The sequence below is a fragment of the Trichechus manatus genome, unplaced genomic scaffold (assembly GCF_000243295.1).
Source record: "Trichechus manatus latirostris isolate Lorelei unplaced genomic scaffold, TriManLat1.0 scaffold00216, whole genome shotgun sequence".
In the NCBI taxonomy this organism is placed as follows: domain Eukaryota; kingdom Metazoa; phylum Chordata; class Mammalia; order Sirenia; family Trichechidae; genus Trichechus; species Trichechus manatus.
In genome coordinates, this window is record NW_004444152.1 from 2,323,596 (window position 1) to 2,343,183 (window position 19,588).

Here is a 19,588-nt window from a genome sequence, read left to right on the forward strand (position 1 = left end):
GAGCCGGTATTAGTCTGTAAAGACTGTCTCCCCTTCTTCCCACCCCCACACCACTTACTCATTAATTCTCCTATAAGTTTTATATAGATATGGGCTCAGAATCGAGTCTTAATTTAAATGAGATGAAGATTGTGAAACATTTTTAAATCAATTTATTGAGGTACATTTTGCATATAGAATTTGCATATTTCAGGTATAGAATCAGTGGATTTTTAGTAACTTTATGAGTGGTGCAACCATCACCATCAATCAGTGTTAGAATATTTTCATTCCCCAAAATACTCTTCATGCCCATGTAAAGTTAAAAAACCCCAAAAAACCAAAGCTGTTGCATCAAGTCGATGCCAACTTGTAGCGGACCCTACAGGACTTATTAGAACTGCTTCACAGGGTTTCCAAGGCTGTAATCTTCACGGAAACAGACGGCCAAATCTTTCTCCTACGGAATGGCTGGTGGGTTAGAACTACCAACATTTTGGTTAGCAGCCAGGCACTTAACTACTGCACCACCAGGGCTTCTTATGTAAAGTTAAGTCCCTACTTTGTCTCTATTGAGTTTTACTGAAGCGGGTCTGTGGGTGTCTTGGATGGTATGTTAGTTGCAGCAAGAGGAAGTGAGACTCATGAAGGAAGGCCAGAAAACAAATAGAATTAAGTTCTCACAGGTCCCAGAGGGGAAATTGCTGCGTGCCTACATGCAGGGCCACACAATGGGTCATACCTAGGGACAAGGTAACAACAAGCTGAACTGTAAGAGAGGGCTTGTGTGTAGTCATGAGTTCTTGTGACCAAAAACTAGATGGGGCATGGGTGGAAGGGCCATTTAAAGACCACAGCTATTGAGAGACCAGTGAAAAGATAGGAATGGCATGTCAGAAACTGGATGAAAGGGCAACTAGGAGGAACTATTGGATGCCGAGGCGTAAACTATGTAGCTGCAAATTGACCTTATGACAATGTCTGAAGATTTGCCTACTCTGGATACGTCATATAAATGGAATCATACAGTGTATAGTCTTTTGAGACTGGCTTCTTTACCTTACCATAATGTTGTCAGTCCTTTTTATCGATTGGCCACACTTTGTCTATCCTTTCACTAGTAGGTGGATGTTTAGGTTTCCAGTTTGGGGCTGTTGTGAATACTGCCACTATGAATGTTCATGCCCAAGCCTTTGTGTAGACATGTGTTTTTATTTCTCCTCTGTAGATACCTAGGAGTGGAAGTTTTGGGTTGCACTGTAGTTTTATATTTAAGTTTAGGAGAAACTGGCAAATTGTTTTCTGAAATGGTTGCATCAAACTTTTTTTTCCCTCCAGAATCTTGTGTTTATTAATAAAAATGAGAAACTAATGTTTTTGTTTTTATTTTATCTCTGTGCATATGGGTAAAAGGCTTTTCTAAAGCCCTTCCTGCTTAACAAAGAATTTTGTTCATTTTAATAACTTTTAGAAAACAGTTGTCAATGGTAATTTAAATATTATTGCTAAGACAACAAATTATTAGGAAGATGGTGAAGGAGAGTTACAGATTTTTCAAAGGTTACGAGTTAACTTCACATAATAGTAATCACGTCAGAAGTCAGGTATCTTACGATGTTTCTTTGTTAGAAATAACATTTATAAGGATAATTTCATACAAGGGAATGTCATTTGCATTTCTATAGCAGATGTCTTCTACACAAAGAAATAAGGAACCCTGACAGTGTTCTAAGAGCTTTCCACCTCACAACAATCCTGTGAATAGGGCTATTATCTTCCAATTTAACAGATGCCAGAATTGAGGCAGAGAGATGTTATGAATTTAAGGAAGATGACACAGCTAATGAGAAGCTGTGCTAGGATTTGAACCCAGACATCTTGGCCCCAGGGCTGACTCTAGCTCCATGCATTATATTGTCTTCATTTCCATCATACTTGGGATCAGAATTGAACAGGACTTGAAGAGATACTTCTCCCAAGAAGATATACAGATGACCAACAAACAATGGAAAACAAACTCAATGTATTAGGTCATTAGGGAAATGCAAATCAGAACCACAGTCAGAAAACTCTTCACACCAACTGAGATGGTATTATTAAAAACCATAACAGAAAATAATAAGGGTTTGTGAGGATGTGGAGAAATTGGAACCTTCATCCATTGTAGGTGGGAATGTAAAATGGTGTAGCAATTAATTTTATCTGTGAGCTTTACCTTAATGAAAACATTTATGGAAAAAAAAAATAAAACACTACATTAAATTGTTTTGCTGGACCTCCCTTCCCCCAGAAAAATTGGAAACAAAATCAAATTATAAAGCTGGAAGAAGTTGTTTGCAACTGATTGAACAGATAAAAACCAGGTGCCGTGTACTCGATTCATTTAACAAAGGACTAATATTACTAGTATATGTATATTTTAAAAACTTAGAAATTGAAAAGGGAAAAAAATTTCCAACAGGAGAGTAAGAAAGAAATTTGAAGTGAAAATTCACATAAAATGTAATCATGCCCCTTGAAAATATGTTCCACGTCACTCAAAGAAAATCCAAATTAAAACTACGTTGAGGTACCACTTCTTACCATTACACTGAGAAAATTTAAAAAGCTTAATATCACATTATGTTGGAAAATTTGGGCAAGAAGGTATTTTCATACATTGCTAGGGGGAATGGAAATAGATACAACCAATATGGAGGGAAATTTGAAAATTGCAACAAAAGTACTTACATATGTAACATTTGGTTCTGCGAACCTAATTTTATGAATTTATCTTTAAGATCAATCTTCAACCAGGAGAAAATGTAAATGCACAAGATTATTTACCGCAGCATCATTTGTAATGGGAAAATACCAGAAACAACTTCAATGTCCATAGATAGGTACAATGTTACATAAACCACACAATGGCAATTTATGCCGTTGTGGAGAGAATGTACTAATACTGAGTGAAAAAAACACCGTCAAAAGCGTGCAACCTGTTGTATAAGCAAAAAGGGAAAATAAAATTATTATTTTCTGAAGAAAGAACTATGGGAATAATAAACCAGAAGATAATGAAATTGCTTGTGTACAGTGGTTAGGTTAAACAGGAAGGAAGTGCTGCGGGAGTGAGAAAAGAGTGGAAGGGGTGGAGAGAGTGGCCCTTCTCAGAGTATAACTTTTTGTATCATTTTAATATTGGAAACATGAATAATTTACAGACTCAATATAAAATCAAGAATGAGGAGAAAACAATAAAGTTGAAATCATGACAGCAAATTAATCTAAATGTATTTCAAATGAGTAAAATTACCATCCTAAAGGGGGAAGTAAGAACAAATTTAAGGATTTTTAAACTCCATTATGTATCCTCAGTCTAAAATCAAAAAGACAAAACATTGAACTCTAGTTATTTGGGTGGTTTTTCACAGTGGTATGAGTTAGTAATTATGAAACTGTTTTATGTGCATTTTATGATTTAACAAATGCATAAATATATGCTGGATAATAGAGTTACAAACACAGAAAGGAGTATGCTGGTTTGAATTTGGGTATATCAGTATGAAAGCTATAGAACTACAGATATATGTAAGGGTGTATATGTGTATATGTAGTTGTGTTTGTATATGAATACATATACATGTATTTAGTAACTGTGACAGCTAAGAGGATATAAACACTGATACCTCAGTAGCAGTGATCACAGTTACCACCCTGTTCTTGTTGCTAACTACATTCTCCATTAGTAGGAACCAGGGCTCCTAGAATGTATGATTGATCTCAAAATCTATTGTACCAGAATCAGAATTACTGCCTTGGGGCCACAAGACAATACTGGTGATGGGACCACTGTGTAGCTGTGCAGTGTGTTCACTGCACCATGACTGAAAGGGCTCAAGGCTATGTGGTGTCCGTGTCGTGCTCTGCATGTCAAGCCCTATGCAGCTGCAGCATCCCAGACGAAGGAACCCTTTGGCTAATTCACAATAAGTGTCCATGAAGGTGAGCAACATTGCTGGCCATTTTTTTATGTCTTCCTTTTCCTTCCCTAGTTGGGCATTCCTAGGACTCTGCATATCTCAGGATTCCTTCTATCTTCAGTAGTAGGGAGGAAAATGAACATGCTCAAGGTGAGTAGGGCTAACGTTTTCGCTCTTGAAATTCCTGCTCACTAGTACTCAGATTGCACATGGATTTCTCTTTCCTGGAAAACCTCAAGAAGAACAAGATGTATTTGAGAACCTGTTCTTTGCCAGGTGCTTGCTTTGTACGTTTTTGAGTTACTTTGGATTTGTATTTAGTTTTTGTTTTATTTTATCATTCTTTTTTTTTTTTTTCCTCAAAAATCAGGGTAAAAGAATGTACAAAAATGAGCAGTTCCTACACTTTACTACTGCCTTATTCATGAATTATCTGTTTGTATTTTCTCATGCTCTTTTCTCCACATGCCATATAAACATATTTCTATTCATGATATTAATTTTTTTTCATTTTATTTTGTAAAACATTTATCTTTTGTGGCTAAATCAATTTCCAATTGCATTGTTACACTTTTTTATTTTTAACTAATTCCCATTCATAGGCATTTGGGGGCTTAGGAGTTTGATTGTTAAAAATAGGAATACAATGACATTGTTCTTGTATAAAATATTTTTCCCCAAAAATCAATTTTAACAAAATTCTCCTTGTTTTAGTTATCTAGTGCTGCTATAACAGAAATACCAGAAGTGGATGGCTTCAACAAAAAGAAGTTTATTCTCTCACAGTCTAGTGGGGTAGAAGTCCAAATTCAGGATGTCAGCTCCAGAGGAAGGCTTTCTCTCTCTGTTGGCTCTGGAGGAAGGTCCTTGTCATCAGTCTTCCCCTGGACTAGGAGTTCTTCAGCGCAGGGACTCCGGATCCAAAGGATGAGCACTCCTGGCTCTTGTTGCTTGGTGCTAGTGAGGTCCCGTTGTCTCTCTGCTCACTTCTGTCTTTTATATCTTAAAAGAGATTGACTTAAGGCACAGCCTAATCTTGTAGATTGAGTCCTACCTCATTAACATAACTGCCAATAATCCCACCTCATTAACATCATAGAAGTAGGATTTACAACACATAGGAAAATTACATCAGGTGACAAAATGGTGGACAATCATACTATACTGGGAATCATGGACTAGCAAAACTGACATATTTTTTGGGGGGACACAATTCAATCCATAACACTTCTCTTAAGCCAATGTACCACATGGCAAAAGAACTTTTTCATGTGGTACAATGGGTGTTTGGTAGATAGAATAATCAAATATGGCACAGTACAACAGGGCCTACCTGCTGCTCCACACAAGTATTTTTGGATGTTTTCAGATAGGAAGACCTGGGTTCTGCTTTCCCATTCCAAAGTCATTCCTTGTGCGTGTTTTATTTACTGATCTGTTTTTTTCCTTCGTGTTTTAATTAGTTTTCTCAAAACAATGCATAACCTTTGTTTAAAACATCCCAGGATATTAGAAGATTTGCCAGGCACTTGCATTCTGTCACTACATTTACAACTCAGAGCAGCTTAGTGAAGGTGTGCTTAGTTTCTTCTTCATTTTAAACATGTGAAATATGGGAAACCTCCTCAGGTTCACACAAGAAAGCAAGGGTCAGGAGAGTTAGGCATTTTGTTCAAGTAAAAGAGGGAGTCAAGACGAAAGAGAAAGTCCTCTCTTTTTATGGACTTGCGCCCAGTAGTGTGGGTGTCTTGAGTCGCAGTGTCCTGAGTGATTATTTCCACAGGTGTCACTGCTCATCTCCTGGCTCCTTCTCTATCTATCTCTTCAAGTGCACTGATGCTCACAAATCCTGCCAGACAAGTACAGTGATGAGCCCAGTTGTTTTACAGAAATTTTTAAATCTTTCACCCCAGAAGACACATAACACAGTGTTACAAGAAAAAGTAACAACTTGGTTTGGAAATATTTACAGCATATATGCTGGAAAAAGATATAAGACTTATTGTAGAACTATTACGGAGTCCTAGGCTAAGGGAAAATATTAATAGGAATATAGACAAAAGGCATGAACAGACAAGTTAAAAAGGAGAAATATAAATGGCCAATGAATATATGAAAAGATGAAGGTGTTTGTTTATAACTGAATAAATGAAAATTATAAAAATAGTTTTTATTAATTAGATTACCAAAACAATAGAAATATTTTCAACCTGCTTTGCCATCTTATTTAGAGTCAGGGATACTTATACTCTCTTGAAAGATGAGTGTAGAAGGAAGAAAGTCTGCCATTGTATGATCACAATTTAAAATGTGTTTATTTTCTGACATTTTAATGTTCACTTGAAATTTATTTTAAATAATCAGTAGGAAAGTAAGATATACAGAAAATGATATTTTACATTTTAAAAAATATTCTATTTTATTTTTGGTGAAAATATACACAGGAAATCCCACTCCCATTCAACAGTTTCTAGACATAATGATCATTGACATTGGTTACTGTCATGGATTGAATTATGTCCCCCCAAAATATGTGTTATCAATTTGGCTAGACCGTGATTCCCAGTATTGTGTGATTGTCCACCATTTTGTCATCTGATGTGATTTTCCTATATGTTGTAAATCCTATCACTATGATGTTAATGAGATGGATTAGCCACAGTTATGTCGATGAGATATAAAAGAGAGAAGCAAGCAGAGAGACAGGGGGACCTCACACCACCAAGAAAGAAGCACCAGGAGCACAGGGCGTCCTCTGGACCCGGGGTCCCTGCACTGAGAAGCTGCTCGACCAGGGGAAGATTAATGATAAAGAGATTCCTCCAGAGCCGACAGAAAGAGAAAGCCTTCCCCTGGAGCCGATGCCCTGAATTCGGACTTCTAGCCTACTAGACTGTGAGCGAATACACTTCTCTTTGTTAAAGCCACCCACTTGTGGTATTTCCGTTACAGCAGCACTAGATAACTAAGACAGTTACATTCTTCAAATTGTGTCAACATTCTCCTTGTTTTTTTCTAGTTGTTTTACTCCCATAAACTCCCTGTGCTCCAATCTTCTCCTGTATGCTTTACAATAGCTGCTGTCCATTTTGACTTACGAAGCAATTTTTTAAAAGAACACAATACTCATGGGTAACAGTCTTTACTTTTTGAGTTAAACTTTTGCTTAAAGTTTACTTCAGGGGATAGTATCACTTCAAGGTTTGAAGAGTAACTTAGGGCAGTAGTTTTGGGCACTCCTCAAGCCTTAATAGGTCCAGTAAGTCAGGAACTCATTTTGCTTTATGGCTGAAGAGTATTCCATTGTAAGAATGTACCATGTTTTGCTTATCCCTCATATATTGAGGGGCGGTTAGGTTGTTTCTAACTTTTTGCTGTTGTGAATAGTGGATATTCTGCACTGTTTAGAACTGATAAATATAGATATCGGTTCTGTGGTACAAATGACTTCACCAACTACCTGAATTAAATCAGACTTCACAGGTTCAGGAGTCCACAGTCCTCCACAACACTACTCGTACTTCAGACACCTGTGGCAAACATGGCACCACCCTCACTTTTTTCCAACTAATTACAAATTCAGGGATTCTCACTACTCTGTTGCTTCTGTAATACGTTAAAATATCTCATACAACTCAAGAAAGTCTATACTTAAAATAACAGTTCTACTATAGCATAAACTTCGAAATCAAACCCAGCCAAAGGAAAAGAGGCATAGGTAGATGTCTAAAAGTATACTCATAAGGAATCTTCCCTTGTACTCAAAGACAGTTCACACTCCTGGCACTGTAACTGTGTGAAGAATATTGTCAACCATGGAAGCTCACCTATGTTTATTGTCTGGAATGTTTATTGGGATTTCTTTACATAGGCATAAATGATTGAACCAAGGCCACATGTTTGAACTCAACATCAAGTGACTCTCTTGTCCTAGAAGTTGGGCTGGTAACATGTGAGTCAAAGGTCCATACCTCTGATCACATAGTTTGTCTTTCTGGTATATTCATCCCCCATCCTGAGTCTTGTTAATATAAACTACCTGGTGTGGTCCCAGGAGGCCATCAGGAATAACAATGGAAATTCCAAGGATTTAGTGTCTACCTCCCATGAACCAGGGATATAGGCTGACCAAATTCTTTGTTTCCCACCTGGATTTCATACCTGGAATACTATGCAGCCATGAAATGGGTTAAAATAGGTAACATTTATGATAATATAATTAATTCTAATAGTAATAGCTATTGTGTATTGAGCACTTATTCTGTACCACAAACTGTTACAAGTGATGTATACATATTTACATGTATGTTTATGTATTTCCTTGTTTATCCTTTAAAGAATCTTGTAATGCACGAAGAAGTATACAAATTGGAAACTAAGGCATTTGGAGAACTAGTTGAAGGTCACCTGACAAACAACGGACAGATCATTGGAATATGACTGAGGCATGGTAGCTATAACTAGTGCATTGAATGTTGGAATTTATGGATGTGGGTTGTGCCTTCAGAGTTCAGGGGAAGTAGTACATATCTGTCTGAGATAAGTTACCAAAAGCTTACTAGTTTGGCAGACATTAAAGAAAAGTTTTACTAAAGTAAGTGTGTGATAGAAGGGTGGTGAGTGCTATCAAATACTGTTGGAATTAAATTGGTAAACTTTTCTGAGGCAGTTGGCAATATGAATCAAAAAGTAAACCATGTATGTCCCAGCATGCAACATTTAGAGTTCTGGGGGTTTACTCTGAGGACACCAAGTAAAAATACCAAGGCTTTCATTCATTGCCACTCTCTGGGTGAAGCTAAGGAAAATCCACGTATGTGATGGGCAGGATAGAAGGAGAAGGGCTGGGAAATCTACATATTGACTCACATTCCCCCATATCTGGGACAATTTCCCCCCATCCTCCCAGCTTTTTCAAGTAGGTGATAGTTCTAAGACTGGATGTACGTGTGCTTTATGTTGTAGGAATCAGTGACATTCAAGGACGTGGCTGTGGTCTTCACTGAGGAGGAGCTAGGGCTGCTAGACCCTGCCCAGAGGAAGCTGTACCAAGATGTGATGGTTGAGAACTTCAGGATAACCTGGTCTCTGTGGGTGAGAACAGCAACCCTCAGGAGTGTCTCTAAAATGCTCAAATTTTCAAGGTTTTGAATGGTCATGGAGTGGTCACCTGAGTTTGGGGAACTGGCTCTCCTACCACTAAGTATTCATGAAATCTAATATAGTAGAAGGAAGAAGCACATTGCAGCACAAACTCTGTCCAATTGCATAAGTGGTGTGAGAACCAGTGGGAGAAAGTAGACATTGATTTTGAAGTAGATCAACCTATATGTAATATGTATTTATGCACATGTGTCTGGGTCTTGAAGTAAATGGCATTTCTTTAATTGTGTCATCTAAAAAAAAAGGGTGAAAAACACTGCTTCTAATTACTTGGTGAGTATGCATTAGGAATCCAAATTTCCAGTAAATTGTACTTGTAGTGTATTCATTTTAGACAGGTGATTTTAATGTTCACAGGCCTCTAACTCTTTAAACATGGTATATGGCACTTAGAAGAGGGGAAAAGGCTTTTGATGACTGTGATGATTAAGACTGTGTCAACTTGACTGGGCCATGATTCTCAGTGGTTTGCAAGTCGTACGGTGTTGTGATCACTTCCATGTTGAGATTTGATATAATGTGATCACCCCCATGATGGGATCTGCTGTGAGTAGCCAGTCAATTGAAAGGAAGTTTCCTTGGGTGTGTGGCCTGCATTGAATATAAGTGGACATTCTGACAAGGCTCGTGGGGTTTTGCTTGCTGTGGATCCTACAGCTGGCTCCTGTTCATCTGACCTCTGGTTCTTGGAACTTGAGCTAGCAGCTTACCTGTGGTCTTGCCTGCCGAACTTTGGATTGGTCGATCTTCGCAGCCTGTGAGCAACAGCCCTGCTCTCTGACCTGCCAATCTTGGGTTCGCCAGCCCCTACAGCTATGAGAATCAGGAGAAGCCTCCAGCCTGACCCACAGAGTCGGGACATTCCAGTCTCCACAACCGTGTGAGCCATTTCCTTGATATAAATCTCTCTATATATATATTTATATGCTTTACTGGTTTTCCTTCTGTAGAGGGCCCAGCCTAAGACAATGATGAAGAGAACAACCAAAGAGAAGGGAATTCAGAACAGAATCAGCCACTGGAAATCCTTGCAGATCATTGTACATCTGTTTTACTTTCTACCTCCTCTATTGCCGTTGCCCTGATCAAAATTGCCAAACCTCTCTCCTGGATGACTGCAAGTGTCTATGTACTGATTGCCCCCTTGCATCCTTCCTCTCCTGAATTCTGTTTGGCACATAGCAGCTAATGTGATCCATGAGAAATATAAGTCAAATTAAGTCATTATTCTAAACCCTTGATGGCTTCTTATGTTCCTTAGAGTTACAACCTGTTAAAGTGGTTCATAGTGTCTTACATTGTGTGGTCTTCAGGCCCTACTTCCTCTTTGAATACATTATCAGTCTTTTTACATCTTTCTCAGTGTGTACCTGCCACATTGTCCTTGTTTCTCAGATGTTCCAAATATGTATTAGTCTCCTATTGCTGCTATAAAAAATTTCTACAATTCAGTGACTTAAAACAATGCAAACTGATTATCTTACAGTTCTGTAGGCCTGAAGTCCAATATGGGTTTCACTGTGCTAAAATCAAGATGTCAGCCAGGCTTCTTGTTTTTCTGGAGGATGTAGGGGAAAATCCATTTCCTTGCCTTTTTAAGGTTCTAGAAGCTGCCAAATTCCTTGGCTTCTGGCCCCTATTCTCAATTTGCAAACCTAGCAACATTCATCACTTTGTCCATTCTTCTTTACTCAAATTTCCCTCTCATTCTCCTACCTCACTCTTCCACATTTATGGACACTTTTGAATACATCGAGCCCACCAGATATTGTAGACCAGTCTTCCTATTTTAAGGTTAGCTGATTAGCAACCTTAATTCCCTTTGCCACCTTAATTTCCCTTTGCTGTGTGTGGTGAAATGAGTTTGTATATGTGGCCTTTTGCCTTCCTTCTTTGGGAAAACAGCTTGATAGATTTTTTTCCCCTAAGCCTTGAGGAGTTACATTTACCCTAGTTTTCTACCCTCAGAGGGTTTGTTACTTTTGTTCAAGTTGACTGACATTTCCTGGGTAAGTTATAAACAACTTGGGTTGATACACGCTGCCTGGCCCTGGGCTGCAACCTGCCCTGTGATTGGTATGCACCTTGCAGGGATTACTCAATAGACTATAGAAATGAGATTAGTTATAGCCCTGTTGTGTCTGTGGCCTACCAAGACAGGTGAGAGGATTGGTTAGTTCGTGGCCTTGATGGGAGCGCCATACCTTGAAATTGACAAGGAGGTGTGTATGTAAGCAGACAGTCCCACAGAGGTTTACAGACAGAAAGAAGAAGAGAAGCAGAAGGAGGAAAGCAGAAAGAAGGAGAGAGAGAGTGGAGGCAAGGAACCTTCTAAAAGAGCTGTAACACTGGTCAAGTGCTATAACACTGAAAACAGCAAGAGCCCAGAAGGGGCCCAGTGGCAGAGCCAATGGCAACAGGCCTGAAGAAAGTCCAGTGACAGAACTGGTGGCAACAGATGGCAGGACCAAGAGGAGCCTGTCCTAAGGGGGTGAGAGAAGAATGTCCTCAAGTGTCTGAGAAGAGACTGTCCTCAGAGGGCCAAGATGACCCTGTCCTCAGGGGGGTGCGATGAGACTGAGGCCTACACAACCCAAAGGAGACAGAAGAACTGTCCTACACTGAAGAAGGGAGACTTTGCTTACATGCTTCCTGATCCTGATTCCTCAGTTGTAGTCTGTTAATCCTGATCCCGAGTTGTACCCTGTTGTCTTAGGCTGGGTTCTCTAGAGAAGCAAAACCCGTAAAGCGTAGAAATATATACAGAGAGAGATTTATATCAAAGAAACAGCTCCCACAATTGTAGAGACCGGAATGTCCAAAGTCCGTGGATCAGGATAGAGGCTTCTCCCAATTCATGTAGATGCAGGGGCTGACGAACCCAGGTTTGGCAGGTCAGAGAGCAGGGCTCCTGTTCACAGGCTGTGAAGATCTACAAATCCCAAGATTGGCAGATAAGCTGATAGCTCAAGTTCCAAGAGCTGAATGTCAGTCGAACAGGAGGCAGCCACAGGATCGAGAGTAGGCAAAAGCCAGAATGTCCACTTATATTCAGATGCAGGCCACGCGCCCAAGGAAACTCCCTTTCAACTGACTGGCTACTCACAGCAGATCCCATCATGGGGGTGGTCACATATAAACACTGAGAACCATGGCCCAGCCAAGTTGACACACAATCTTAACCATCACACCTGTTTTTTAGTAAACTACTTAATTGTAAGTATGGTCTGTGAATTCTGCGGGGCCATTGCAATGGATTATTTAACTCAGAAGAGAAGTAGAGAGTTCTTTGGGAGGGACGGCTGGTGTCAGAACTGGTAAAAAGGTTGGAGAGTGGAGGTATGTCTGACCTCCACCTCACAGGGATAAGCTTTGGGCAGGTCCTGGTAATTATCCCCCCAGCAGTTAGGTTCTGATGCTTTTATTACTACTAGGGCCATCTTATACCATGTAACCTACCATAACCTCAGCTTTTGGAATTAGGATATGGAAATCTTTGTGGGACCATTATTTTGCCTACTAGATGTCCCTGCCTCACATTCCCTTTACTTGCTCTTTCTCTGCCTGGAATACTCTTTCTTCTAAAATTTTCCTGGCCCCCTTCCAGGTCTTTACTTAGTTTTAATATCACTACAGAAGCATTGTCTATCTAAAATACCATACCCTGTTTTTTCTCCTTGCCCTGTCTTATTTTGTCACATATAGTTTTTGCTTATTTGCTTATCACTTATCTCTCCCACTGAAATGTTATCTCCAGGAGTGAAAGACTATTGTCTGATTTGTTTATTATTGTCTCCTCAGTGCCTATAATTGTTCTTGTACATGGCAGGTATCTGTACATATTTTTGTACTTAAGGAATGAGTTAATGTGCAGGGAGACCTCACTGTCTCTCTCCGTCATGGCCATAGCTAACACCAAAACCCACTGCCATCAATTCGATTCCAACTCATAGCGACCCTATAGGACACAACAGAATTGTCCCATAGGGTTTCCAAGGAGCACCCGGTGGATTCGAACTGCCGACCTTTTGGTTAGCAGCCATAGCTCTTAACCACTCTGCCACCAGGGTTTCCATAGCCAACAGGTGATTCATAAACCAGAGTGAATGAGGCTATTACAAAATACTTTGTGTCTTCTGATGAATACTTAGACAAGTTCTACTTTCGTAAGTGCGTTTTTGGTGAGTTCGTGTGTATGTGACTTGACCCACATCCTAGGGAAATATTTAAACATTGTGGTTGTGACAATTCTGAGTAACATACTTTCCCTGTGGCTTTTCTGGAGCCTTCCATAAGGGAGCATATACATTTCTAGGAATCATTAATTTTTTATATGAAGATCCTGATGTCTACTTCTGGAACAGACCCTCCACAGAGGAATAAAAACTCTCTTTCCAGAGGTCTCAGACAATAACCAAGCAAGCTTAATTTCCCTTGAAAGATTTGACGGCTGATGCCCATTTGCTTCTTCAAAGTCCACATCCACATCTCCACCCCTGGGTTTCTGTTCCCGGTGCTAAAGGAGGCTGATTTAGGATGAGAGTAACACAAGTCACATAGCTCGGTGTTGCCTATATTTCTGATCATTTCAATGTTCAATTTTAATCATTTGATTATTTAAGAGCCTGACAAGTATTTCAACCAAACTGTTCCAATATTTTTGAGCATAAGCCATAGTCAGAAATGTGCCTTTCACACTTTAAGCGAAACATTTCATGTGTATGTAGATTTGTATATGAGTTCAGAAATCATTTACTAAGCGTCTTAGTTATCTAGTGCTGCTATAACAGAAATATTACAAGTGGATGGCTTTAACAAACAGAAGTTTACTCTCTCACAGTTTAGAAGGATAGAAGTCTGAATTCAGGGTGTCACCTCAAAAGATACGCTCTGCTCCTGGTGCTTCTTTCTTGGTGGTATAAGGTCCCCCACTCTCTGCTTGCTTCCCTTTCCTTTTATCTCTCATAAGCTAAAAGATGGTGCAGGCCACACCCCAGGGAAGCTCCCTTTACATTGGATCAGGGATGTGACCTTAGTAAGGGTGTTAGAATCCCACCATAACCCCCTTTAACATAAAATTACAATCACAAAATGGAGGACAACTACACAATACTGGGAATCATGGCTGAACCAAGTTGACACATATTTTTGGGGGACACAGTTCAATCCATGACAACCTCCAAGGGAAAGCTTTCTTTGTCGGCTCTAGGGGAAGGTCCTTGTCATCAATTCTTCCCGTCGTCTACGAGCTTCTCAGCGCAGGGACCCAAGCCCAAAGGACGTGTTCTGCTCCCAGCTCTTCTTTCTTGGTTGTAGGAAGTTCCTCTCCTCTCTGCTTGCTTCTCTCTTTTATATTTCAAAAGAGATTGACTCAAGATACAACCTCATCCTGTAGATTATGCCCTGCCTCATTAACATAACTGCCTCTAATCCTGCCTCAGTAACATCATAGAGGTTAGGATTTACATCACGTAGGAAAATTACATTAGATCACAAAATGGAGGACAACCATACAATATTGGGACTCATGACCTAGCCAAATTGACACATATATTTGGGGACACAATTCAATCCATGACACTAAGTGACACCTTTTTTGTTTGTGATTGTTCTCTGATATTTCCTGTCCTGTTCCTTTTGTTCTTTTTAAATGCTTATTTAAAACCTTTAAATTTATTTTATAGCACCCTGATGGGCTGCAGTCACCAATTTGAAAAACTGTTGTGAGCGGTCAATTTATATACTTTAAAAGAGACATTCCGGAAGCCTCAGAAGGAACCAGTACCTAGGCCCTCGTGCTTTCTTTTCACTGATGGCATTCTTGCCACCTTGTGATTCTCTCATCAGCAGCATCACTCTTGATGTATCCCTGTGTCTGGTACTGCATTTCAGCTTCCCAGCAAAAGTGGTTTCCGCCCCTTTCCTACTTTACGTAGCTTACTTGGAAAGTTTTCTGTTTCTGTGACTTGGCTTAAATGCTCACAAAAGAGTCAAACAAGGATTTAGTTACTCAATGAACATTCACTTGTGCCATGTACTATTCTGGACAGTGGTTATAAAGTAGGCAACAATGTAAATTCTTGTCCTCGTTGATAATTGCTTTTTAGACAGAAAGACATGCAATAAACAAAAAGGACCTAGATAGCATGTCAAGTTGCCATAAGTGCTCTCTAGAACATACACAGAGTCAAGGGGGATGGAAATTGCCAAAGATGAATTGGCTACGAATAGGGTTTATTATTTTACATTGAACTCATTGATGTACTGACAGTTGAGCGAGACCTCAAAGAAGTAAAGTACCAACCATGGCAGTATCTTATTTGGGTAGAGTACCAGGCAGAATATAACTCCTTTTGTGGGATTGGCTTTCAGTAAATTGCACTGTTAAACGAATAATTTCTTTTATAAAGATCGGCACAAAGCTGGTTGCTATGAGGCAGAAGTTGAAGATGTTCCAAATGTCCAACTTTTATAGGCTGCTGTACTACTCCATCATCTCTAACATCAACTACTCCCTCTCCCCTCAGCACTCTCCCTCCTGTCTTTGGGTTCTCTAATTCACTGCAATGTCTCACAGAACTCATGAACCATATAAATTCGTAGGTCAGGTGTAGGCTTCTCCCTGGCCCTCATTCTTTGCCCAAAGACACTCAGCTTTCTTCCTCCATGGGCCTGGAAGCCCAGTACGCTGTCTCCTGCCGGTGTCTCCCGCTGATCTCTCTTCCTGGTTCCTCCTTCCTTGGTGGGAATTGCTTTGGAATTGGCTCTCTTTTAAGGCAAAACTGACCAATTGGTGGGGCACAGTTATCTTATTTGCACAGCCCTGCCCTATCACATGGGTGAGAGTTATAAGACCGTGATGAAAAAGGCCATACTAAGTAATTCATCACACCACAACTGTGCCCTGTTCTTTTCTTTCTCCCCACCTCTGTCTCTGCTGTGAAAGATTAAATTTGCACTAGTTGGCTTTTTTCCATGGACATTGTGAAGGTCTGAATTACTGTCAGGTTTCAGAATAGTGTATGTTATCACTTCAACTTTCTTCCCTTTTCTTACTCTTGGAGGAATCTTCTCAGCAGGTTCTAAAGGACCACTCTGATTTTATGCTACATTTTATTCAGTAAGAGATAATGTATAATTCTCTCAAACCTGCAAGTTATTGCTACTATTCCAGGGCCCCTCAGTTTCTTAGGCATTGGCGAAATTTTCCAGTATATTGACCCAAGATAGAGTGGTACAGAGACTGATTAAATGTTTGCTGAACCAAAGAGGCTGCTTTTAATTGACTGTTCCTACAGGGAGAAAAGTGACATTTTCCTCTGTAAAATTTCCTTAGAAGTACATTTTTGCATTTAATTGAGATTACTATCATGTGGCCCCAAAAAATATGAGTTGTAAATTCTAATCTGTACACCTTTGGTTTTGGAGCCCTGTTGGCACAATGGTTAAGTGCCTGGTTGCTAACCCAAAGGTCCGTGATTCGAACCCACCAGCTACTATGTGGAAGAAAGATACGGCAGTCTACTTCCGTAAACATTATGGCCTTGTAAACCCTATGGGGCAGTTCTACTCTGTCCTATAGCATTGCTGTAAGTGGGATCCGACTCGGTGGCAATAATTTTTTTTTTTTAATACCTGCAGTTATAATCCCATTTGGAAATACTCTTTGTTACATTAATGAGGCAGGATTAGTATAGGGCATTTCTTGAGTCATTGTCTTTTGAGGTATAAAAGAGATTAAAGAAGTGACAGAAGCAGAGATGGGGGAAGAGAGATGCCAAGCCATTTGAAGATTGCCCAGGAGCAGACACTCAGGAAAAACAACGAATTTCCTCCAGAGCCGACAGAGAGAGAGAGACCCTTCCCTTAGTGCTAGCACCCTGAATTTGGTCTTCTAGCTTCCTAAACTGTGATAAGATAAGCTTCTGTTTGTTAAAGCCACCCACTTATGGTATTTCTGTTATAGCAGCATTAGATAACTAAGATGGCTACTTAAAAAAAAAAATTAGAAAATATGCAAACGTTTGATTGTATTATTGCTTTTCTTTATAATTCTACATTAATTGAAATTGAATCTAAATAGCAACAGGTTAAAAGTTTGTAGTACATAACCAATTTTTAAAATTGAATCTTTTATTTCTAAGTTGTACCTCCCATAGTTGATTTGGAGTGGTCTAATGGGTCTCATTAATGCTTAATGAGTTGCAGACCAGTGGACCTCTTGTTGGTTTTTCATGGCATGTAAAGCAGAGGTCATGATACACAGTGCAGACGACAAACTGAAACTTTTCTGGATTCACTAACATCTCATCCCCTGTTATAAGTGTGAAATCTTGAAAACTCTCAACAAATCTTTCACCTCTCTATATCTCTGAATTCTCTTTCCTTTCAGGAGACAAGATCCCAAGGTGATGGAGACTTTGCCACACATGGAGTTTTCCTGCTTGCAAGTCTGGCAGCAATTTACAGGTGACTTAACCAGGTGTCAAGACTCCATGATAAATAGTTCTCAGTTCTATAAACAACATGATTCACCGTGCCAGGCTGGTGCAGGACTATCTATTCACACAGGACAGAAGACTTATCAGTGTAATATGTGTACCAAAACATTCAGCGATGTGTCCATCTTTGATCTTCATCAGCGTTCACACTCCGGAGATAAGTCTGATACATCTACTGAGTCTGGAAAAAGCTTCCATTATAGCTCAGCTCATTGTAATTATCACAGATTTCACATAGGTGAGAACTGCTGTAAGTTTGATGAGTGTGGTAAGGAATTTAGTCAGAGCTCACATCTGCAAAATCACCAGAAAGTCCACATTATAGAGAATACCCACAAATGTGAAGAATGTGGGAAATTCTTCAGTAATAGAGCCACACTTAATGTGCATTGGAAAGGCCACACAGGAGAGAAACCTTATACCTGTGAGGAATGTGGAGGGCTTTTATCTATCCTTTGCATTTTAAGGCCCATCAGAGAATCCACACTGGAGAGAAACCATACAAATGTGAGAAGTGTGGGAAGTTTCAGGACAAAAATTCATTGTCAGGTTCATCTGGTAGTCCATACATGAGAAAAACCCTATAAATGTGATGTATGTGGGAAGAGTTTCTGTCAGAATTCATATCTTAAAATCCATCAGAAGATCCACAATGTAGAGAAACCTCATAAATGTGAAGAGTGTGGGCAAGGCTTTAATAACAGTTCAGAACTTAAATTTCACCAACTCATCCATACTGGCAAGAAATCATACAAATGTGAAGAGTGTGGGAAAGGCTTCAGTTGTAGAGCAAATCTTCAAATTCATTGTAGAATCCACATAGGAGAGAAACCTTGTAATTGTGAGAAGTATGGAAAGGCTTTCAGGGATGCTTCACAACTTCTGATCCATCTGAGAGTCCACAGTGGACAAAACCCATTCAAATGTGAAGAGTGTGGAAAGTACTTCAGCTGTAGAACAAATCTTCATATTCATTGTAGAATCCACACAGGAGAGAAACCCTATAATTGTGGGGAGTGTGGGAAAGGCTTCAGAGTCGCTTCACAACTTCTGACCCATCACAGAGTCCACAATAGGAAAAAACCATTCAAATGTGAAGAGTGTGGGAAGTACTTCAGTAGTAGAGTATATTTGCAAATTCATTGCAAAGTTCACATGGGAGAGAAGCCTTTTAATTGTGAGGAATGTGGTAAATGCTTCATTAATCCTTTACATTTTCAGGAACATCAGAGAATCCACACTGGGGAGAAACCATTCAAATGTGATACATGTTGTAAGAACTTCCAATTTAGGTCAACATTTAATTATCATTGCAAAACCCACATGGAAGAACAACCCTACAAATGTGAGAATTGTGGGACCAGCTTCCAGTTTCCTTCAATTCTTAATATGCATAAGAGGGTCCACACTGGAGAGAAAACATATAATTGTGTAGAGTGTGGGAAATGCTTCATTCAGCTCTCAGGTCTTCACATCCATTACAGAATCCACAGTGGAGAGAAGCCATGCAAATGTGAAGAGTGTGGGAAGAAAGTCTCAGAAATCACAACTTCAGTGTCACCACAGAGTTCACTATAGATAAAAGCCATACAGATGTGAGGAGTGTGGGAGGGGATTCAAGTGGAGCTATAGTCTAGATAATCATCAGAGGGTCCACACAGAAGAGAAACCAAATAAGTGTGGGTAGTAGGGTAATAATAGTCATACCTGAAGTCTTTGTCAGTGTCCACACTGGAGAGAAGCCATACAAATGTGACATGTGTGATAAAGTCTTCCATTGAACTTCAGAACTTCAATATTGGCATAGAATTCATAGAGGAGAAAAACCTTATAAATGTGAGACACATAAACACCTCCAGTTAAGGTCTTATAAGACATCAAAGAAACCATGGTGGTGATGAATTTTATAAAAGTGATGAGAGTCAAGAACGTAGAGAATCCTTAGAGGAAAGAAATGTTATAAGATGATGTTGTACAAAAACT

General features: G+C 39.6%; 1 pseudogene; it reads left to right on the plus strand.

Moving 5' to 3' along the window:
- Positions 1-1,508: 1,508 nt before the first annotated feature.
- LOC101343048 (zinc finger protein 234-like) lies at positions 1,509-19,292 on the plus strand (annotated as a pseudogene).
- Positions 19,293-19,588: the final 296 nt, after the last annotated feature.